This window comes from Megalobrama amblycephala, linkage group LG23 (assembly GCF_018812025.1).
Source record: "Megalobrama amblycephala isolate DHTTF-2021 linkage group LG23, ASM1881202v1, whole genome shotgun sequence".
NCBI classification, from domain to species: Eukaryota; Metazoa; Chordata; class Actinopteri; order Cypriniformes; family Xenocyprididae; genus Megalobrama; species Megalobrama amblycephala.
In genome coordinates this window covers 28,251,230-28,259,789 of record NC_063066.1, presented here as the reverse complement: position 1 = coordinate 28,259,789, position 8,560 = coordinate 28,251,230, and the positions used below count along the sequence as shown (strand labels likewise).

Below are 8,560 nucleotides of genomic sequence, written 5' to 3'. Positions count from 1 at the left end.
CACTTTACGACATCCTAGCTCAAAATCAGTGCTTTACTCTCAAGTGCATTTCTATGTGACAAAAATGCAATATTAAATTTGTTAACTGCATTTGCAGTAAATTCAATAATATCCATCATTATTTGTCCCTGTCCTAGTTTTATTTATTCATCTACTTACTCCAATTTAAGGCCCTAACCCCAAAAACATTCTTGGGGGGAACTCGTGGGCCGCATGGGCTGGGTATGGAAGTAAAATAACGACAAAGGTTTTTGAAACAAAACAGCTTGTTGAATTGCACTAATTGGACAAAAAATGCACTGCATAAACCGTGCTTGAATTTCAATGCATTAGGGTTAGGGCTTGTTTTAGGGATTGCATTTATATGGGCTGAAGTTTAACATGGTCGTATATTTAACCCTCCGGGGTCTGTGGCTAATTTGGGGCCTTGGAGAAGTTTTGACATGCCCTGACATTTGTGCTTTTTTCAGTTGCTTATAAACATATTAATGACAAAAGTCTCATTACACTGTATTCAGCACAAACTAGGCTACAATAATATGTGAGCAACATGTACTTGTTAGTATTTTTGAGAGAAATGGGAGCGTTTAGCGGAAGTTCTACCCGGAAGACTCTAATGCACGTCATTGCTCATTATCTAACCAATCATTACACGTCACCTGAGTATATAAGTTCTGTTCCCACCCACTATCGTGTTCGCAGATACCATCGCCGGCGTTCAGTTCACAGTTGACGTTCCTCACGACGCATGTACAGGCCTATAATTGTGATTATCTAAATATTCACACAGACAATGTTAGCGGTAGTCCGATGTACTACAATGTGAAAACGTTTATTTTAGATGGGATATAATGCTGCAGCGTCATTTAAGTTCACGTTAGCCTATCATTTTGAACATTCATTGAAGCGGTCGCACTATGAGAGTGATCGTATTCGCCGTCTCTAAATTTAAGAAGTGTGCAGGTCCACCCGCGGATTCTATTTTCGAATTTCGTTTCAGCAGTATCATAAAAGGGCCTAGCTATCATCAAAGCAATCTTCAATATTCTCTCGTCATCACTACAACAGCCACTTCATCTCAGTGATAAGTATTTCCATCGTTTTATGCATTTTGATGTCGTTGGGTGTATAATCATACTCTTTTGCTCTTTACATTTAGCAGAGCCGTACAGTGCAGTAGCACGCATTTGTTTGAGACGGAACGGTGCTCGTTCGCATTGTTACATTCATAGCATGTCGTATTGTTCTGCATGAAAGCGGAGTTGGACTCGTTGCCTAACAGCAGAAAGAACGACACTCTTTGTAACTTGGGTATGCATGGTGCATAGTGTCGAGTGACTTCCCTTGTAACATTAGAGGCAGAAACATCATTATTTATGTCCTGCGTGGTAATAAGGCTATGTCATTTACATACTGTAAAAAAAATAAATAAATAAATAAAAACAAATTATAATTACCTGTACGTGTTACTTTCTGCAGTTAAAGTCTCCGTATGTCCTGTGTGATCAGCTTCATGCACGTGCACCAGATTTTCTTTGTGCAAAAAAGGGACAGTCGATTTCATTCCATAGTTATTGCGTTATCTTTCTGCGACTAACGTCATATATCGTGATATGACAAATTAAGATTATTTGAATAACCCTTTTCGGAAAGTAGCCTAATTCTAGAACATTTACGGTAAAAAAATATATTTGAAAATATATTTTTAAATATATTTCAAAATATACAAAAAATGGCCAAAAAATATATTTCGCTAAAATATATTTTCAAATATAAATATATTTTCTAAAAATATATATTTTGGCCATTTTTTGTATATTTTTAAAAAAATATATTTTCAAATATATTTTCTATAAATGTATTTTTGGCCATTTTTTGTATATTTTTAAAAAATATATTTTCAAAATATATTTTACAAAAGCATTTAAAAATATATTTTGCCCTACATATATTTCAACCCAAGAAAATACATTCACATGTCACATTTGAAAAACTTTTATTTGTTGTCTATAACACATGAACATTTGAATAATAATCAGCAAGGAACATACTTTACAATGTTCAAAAAATTACAATATTCAAACAAATATAACTTTTTTGCTTTCAAGAAGTCTCAGTTTCCCCAGTTCAAATCCTCAAAGCCTCTTTGGACACATTTAAAAATCTCTTCTTGACTGTGAGACAAAAATGAGTTATTTTTTTAACTTAATGTTTCTAGTAAATTTTCCTTTCATCAAGTATTGACTTACCGTATATATGGCTGCCATGGTTTCCTCGTCAAGGGCACTTCTTCTCTGTCTCTACCACTGTACTCCTCAAAAGACAAAACACAATAACTGAACATCTGTACTGGTACAGAGGGCATGCACTTTGTCTTCTGACTAGTTTTGGATTTCCTGATATTTTTGTTTACACTGGAAATAAAACAATTACAGGTATACTGGATTTTAAAGATATTTAATGGGCACATTTTTGGACAGTAAAGAAACTGATGATTGAGGAGAGGCCTTTCTTTACACTTCTGCATTGCATTTTCACTTTTACAAATGAAGGGATAGTGAAATATCACAAAGTCACTCATTTAAGATAACTTAACTCAAAGGGATAATCCACCCAAAAACAGAAATTATATCATCATTTACTTACCCTCAAGCTGTTCCAGTTGATTATGACATTCTCTTTTTCTGTGGAATACAAACAGAGACATTTAGAAAAATAATCCATCTCTGTGTGTTCATGCAAGAAGGTCAAAAACCAAAGTGAACATGATGGTAATCCACATGACCTCAGTTGACGAATCAACTTCTTCTGAACTGAAATAATAGGCGTGTTTGAGGAAAATACTATTATGTTAAATTTGTTACACTACAGATTTTCCAACTGTCCAATATGGGCTCAAAGTCAGCATGTTGTAACTTGTCATGTGTGTTTTAAAGCTTGAGGAATCATTTGGAAGTACAGACTTTAAAATATTAATATTTTTCTAACACACACCTAGTGTTTCACTTCAACTAGGGTCATGTTGACTACTATTGTTTTTTACTCTGTGTGGTTTTTAAAGTGTCAACCTTACACATGCACTCACAGAGATGGATTATTTTCCAAAAATCATAATTTGAAAGAAAGTCATATTCTGAGAGTATTTTAATTTTTGGGTGGAGTATCCCTTTTTTTAGTATTATCAGAAACAAACACTTAAAAATAAATAATAAAAAAAAATCAGTAGTTTGGCCTTTATATTTAAATTCAACTTTTGAATTTTGAATTCTGTTAATTTCATGTTTATTACTGTGAAGCTGTTTTGTATAAAGTGCCACAGAAATGAATATGACTTGACTATGAACACTATCCTGTACCTATGACTTGTGGTCAGAGGCTCTCCAGTACAATTGTTGGGCTGGTGGGGCGGACAGCAAGTGGACAAGTGTCTTGACAGATGGGTTTGGACCCGCACCTATTCCAGACAGAAACAGATATTAACACAAGTGCAGAGAACATATCAATTCATAAATTACACAAATAAAATAATATAATTTCTTTTAAAAATTAAAATTAAAATTAAATATAATTTTCGAAAATAACGTCTCTGCTTCTGCTACTGAAAATAAAAAGTAGATTTTTTACAGTAATTAATTAATGACACATGTAAACCTGTAGGTCGTGACAAATAAGCATCTTCTGTTACAAGCGACTTATTGAATCACTGGCTCAACTGGATCATCGAAAACAGCTTGTCATTCAGCAGAAAGTGAATATATTATAGTAACCTAGGCTATATTAATAATGATAATAATAATAGTAGAAAAATTGAGCGCATGAAATGCCATTAATGGCAAACCAACATATGCCTGAACTCTAATAACGAGCGAATAACGTGTGCCTAATTAACAAGTTTAGTAAAACATTTAAATTTAGCAAAAAAAAAAAAAAAATTACGTTACAGGCTCCACTATCAGTGACAGGATCACGTGAACATCATCGATCGACAACAGCAGGCAGCACTGTCTCCACTCTACAGCTGAAATTTAAAAAAAAAAATTAAACTTTTTTTTTGTGTGTAACGTTAGTTTTCACTAGTGTCCAAATTAAAAACAAATGACGTTAAAACGGAAATCTGAACATATCAAGTGCAAACTCCTCATGTGAGCAAATGAAACAAACGGCATTAAATTGACAAATAAAGTTAAAAAAACCTTGACAATACAAAACATTATACATTCAAAGCAGCAATTAACATTACATATGTGAAAAAGGACGACTAAAAATAAAGTTATAGCTCATTACCTTTTACTCCGTGAACTCCCGGTTGACTGACGACCGTTACAGATCAAAATGACGCGCATGCGCTGTACTCCAAAAGTCCGTGAGCGCTGCTAGTGGTTTCCCATTCAAATTACGTCACAGTTAACATCGTACATCTAGCGATTTTATTCATCTATTTATTTGTATTTGTTAAACGCTATATTACACTGACAATAAATTACAAATAAATAAATGAATTAATAAGTAATAGACTAAAACACACATTTGTGAGGTGCCATGATAACTCTGTATTTTTTGGGCAGATCATATGTGAACAAAGTGGTCAATGTGGAAAATATGGGGAAATTCATGTTTTTTCTGGAAGTGTTTAAAATTCTTCTAACATGATGGAGAGTTTTGATCGCAAGGCTTTCTTCCACCCACATTTGCATTGTCGACTGTAAGATTGGAAATGTATTTTCTTGCGCCCTGAAATATATTTTTATATATAAATATATTTTCCTGCCCCTGAAATACATGTTTAAATATATTTTAAGTATATGAAGGTTGAAACAAAATATATTTTCAGTTTCAAAAATATATTTCATTGAACTTCACTGTTTGTAACATATATTTACCATATATTTAAAATATATTTTGGCCAGATAAAATATATTTTTTTACCGTATGGGGGGTGATGTAAATGAAATAAAGGGTGTTTGACATATTTCAGGTAAGTATTCAGATCCAGGAAGTGATTAATGCAAAATGACACTGCATATGTATTAAATTAATTTAATTTACCTGTGCTAAAGGCACAATCTCGGCGTGGAATCGCGGGCGCGATTGCAACGAGAGACTGATTTCAGTGCCACACGCGAGTCCCAGCCTGCATTTCCAGGAATAGAGATCGCTAAGACATGTGACCAACTGGGTGGCAACGTCATCAGAACGCAAAGAATTATGGGTATGTTTGGCCAGTTTACATGGGCTGGCATTGCAGGCTAGTGTTCTGGCATGAAAATAATTAAAAATTAGCGTGATAAACAGAATATAATCCTACAAAATGCAGCGGGCTAAAGAAAACATTGTCGGACCATACCGCCTAAAACTAAATCCTAATGCAAAGACGAGATATGACGAGAAAATAAAGGACATCACATTGTGAAACAGACATCACAATGTCTTGAATAAATACAAATACAAATACTGTGAACAAACACTTTTTGCCTCTTCTGTTACACATAGGTCTACATCAAATTGTCCGGCAATGAGTTCTTTTTCAGAATCACTGTATCATGATACCATCGATATAATGGACAAAATTGTATTACGAGTACATTGTAGTCGCGAGTACATCAGAGTCCTATGCAATTATTCTTGCCTCACTAAATGCCGCAAAGTGTCCTCCTTTTTGGTGTTATGGAAATGGCCACCATATATATATATATATATATATATATATATATATATATATATAATTTTACACACAAATATATATTTACACACAACTACATGATATTAAGTGTTAGTGCATACACACAAAGTTTTCAGTAACTTCAAGTCGCTGCAACAGGCCCAGGTTTACAGATGGATGGGTCCAGAACCTGGAGATTGTAAAAGTGGGGCAGAAAACTGTCTTCCGTTCAAAGGTATGCTAATGTTTTTAGCACACACTCCTCGCTCTCTCTCATCTATCTGCGTGCAGTCAGAATTCAACAAACCAGCGTATGTGTGTGTGTGTGAGAGAGAGAGAGGCGCGGGCGCGATCGAACAGTGGAAACATAAAAACATACTCCGTCATTTTGTTCATACAGGACATCTTTCAAACTGCAAAGTGTTTACTTATATTTGTGTACACACAATAAAACACAACATTGTGCTTTTGTCAAAATGTAAACTTGTCAAACTGTAACCTACAACTGTCACCCAACCAAAATCTCTCACACACACGCTGGTTTGTTGAATTCTGACTGCATGCAGATAGATGAGAGAGAGCAAAGAGTGTGGTGCTTAAAACATTAGCATACATTTGAACGGACGACAGTTTTCTGCCCCACTTTTACAATCTCCAGGTCCTGCATCCATCTGTAAAAAAGACCTGTGCCTGCTGCGGCGACTTTACTGTATAAAACAGCAGGTATACGGCATCTTGAACACTGCGTTCTTCCCTCCATGCAAAGAAGTATGGCGGGCGCCTTGTGTATGTTTGTGCCGCGGATTCCCAAAATGCTTTGCGTTCACCACCGGGAATACGTCATGATGACGACACATTAGCAATCTCTATAGGAAAGAGTCAATTCATTCTACTGAAGTAGGCCTACTTGCAAGTGCTTAAATACTACTCATACAGGTAAGTTTATTTTATGAATTAAAACTGAGGTAACGCATCGCAGAGCAAAACTAACCATTTGTGGGCCCACAGCAAGCCCACACTGTGGGCAAAGTGTGGGTATACTGTGGGTACACTGGGAAAAGAGTGGGCATACTGTGAACAATGCACAGATGTGTAAGAACATACCTTTGGCTTTAACAAACAACAAGATTAGTTTGGTTCTACTTTGCATTTGCCACAACACACACAAAAGAAGTTCACTTGTTGAAAGAATACATTGAAAGTCATATGTTTCAAATAATTTCATTTATTCACATTCATGTTAAAAAAAAAAAATATATATATATATATATATATATATATATATATATATATATATATATATATTATATAAAAATGCTTTGGAAAAAAGTTCTTTCTGCTCATCAAGGCTGCATTTATTTGATTAAAAAAAAAACATTAAAAAGAGTAATATTCTGAAATAATATTAACTTAAAATAACTGCAGGGCTCGACATTAATGCTTGTCCAGGACAAGTGGATTTTTTGAAGTGGCAAGTGAAAGAGAATTGTACTTGCCCGACTGGACAAGCAGCCTGATAAAAATGCCAATAACAAAAAATAACTAGGGAATCACCAAAAACATGAGAATTGTTCTGGATTCAGTGTAAAAGGTGACTGATAGTAAAAAATAATATAATATATAATGTACTGACAGTAACAAGGTTGTGCTGTTGAGACTCGCACAGCCTCTCGAGGAAAAATCGCAACAAATGTGCCCAGCTCACTCAAAGAAACTCAGTTGTAGGGTTAGTTCACCCCAAAATGAAAATTATGTCATTAATTACTCACCCTCATGTCGTTCCACACCCGTAAGACCTTCGTTTATCTTCGGAACACAAGTTAAGATATTTTTGATAAAATCCAAAGGGCTTGTGAGGCCTGCACTGAGAGCAAGTTAACTTAGACTTTCAAATGCCCAGAAAGGTAACTGTTCCTAAAAACATTTTTAAAACAGTTCATGTGACTACAATGGTTCAACCTTAATGTTATGAAGTGACAAGAATACTTTTTGTGCATTAAAAAGACTAAATAACGAGCATGTATCATACGATCCCAAACTGCCAAAGTCACATGATTTCAGTAAACAAGGCTTCATTGCATCATAAGTGTTTCAAGATTTCAATGGTACAAGTGACTTTGGCAGTTTGATACCCGCTCTGTCTGAACGACTGATTCGAAACAAAAGATGCATAAAGCTTGAAAGCTTCATGAAGCAGTGTTTAGTTCAGTGACGAGTGCTAGATATTGTTGTATAAAGTCGTTATATTGGTTTTTTTTGGCACACAAGTATTCTCTTCGCTTCATAACATTAAGGTTGAACAATTGTAATCACATGAAAATATGTTTTTAGTAACAGTTACCTTTCTGGCTCCTCACGAGCCATTGGATTTTATCAAAAATATCTTGTGTTCTGAAGATGAACGAAGATCTTGCGTGTGTGGAACGACATGAGGGTGAGTAAGTAATGACCAGGGTTCGTACACATTTTTACCAATAAAATTCCATGACTTTTCCATGACTTTTCCATGACTTTAAGTAAAATTTCATGACTTAATGTTTCATGAAATGTCTATGTATACATGTTAAATAAGAAGAAAATCCATGTTACACCCAGCATATTTTTACTAAAATAAATGACAAGCTTTGTAGTGTACAGTAGAATATGAAATATTTATTTAAATAACGCTTGCACACAGAACGCGTCTTTGCGTCTAAAAACGTGAGACGTGGCGCTCAGGAGTGGTTTTTAAAAAAGCGCATCATAGAACGCGAGAGTCTTGAGACGCGCCTTTGAGACGTGATGCAATAATGGAAATAATAGAAACAGGCAAACTTCAGAATTTACAGATACAAGTTTTGACATGGAAAAAAAGAAAATAAGATAATAATGAGCGCCTCCTCCATGTTGCCATTATATAAA

General features: G+C 34.8%; 1 long non-coding RNA gene across 5 annotated transcripts; it reads right to left on the bottom strand.

Moving 5' to 3' along the window:
* Positions 1–521: 521 nt before the first annotated feature.
* Positions 522–6,859, bottom strand: LOC125259492. 5 transcript variants are annotated; one of them, XR_007182836.1, is made up of 5 exons: positions 3,937–6,859; positions 3,357–3,454; positions 2,647–2,684; positions 2,250–2,314; positions 1,980–2,174 (listed from the first exon to the last, which is right to left on the bottom strand). It is a non-coding gene; the product is annotated as an uncharacterized LOC125259492 (long non-coding RNA). The 5 variants fall into 5 exon arrangements; XR_007182834.1 differs by having other exon boundaries at positions 3,942–6,859; XR_007182835.1 differs by lacking the exon at positions 1,980–2,174 and adding an exon at positions 522–1,533 and having other exon boundaries at positions 3,357–6,859.
* Between the last annotated feature and the right edge of the window lie 1,701 nt (positions 6,860–8,560).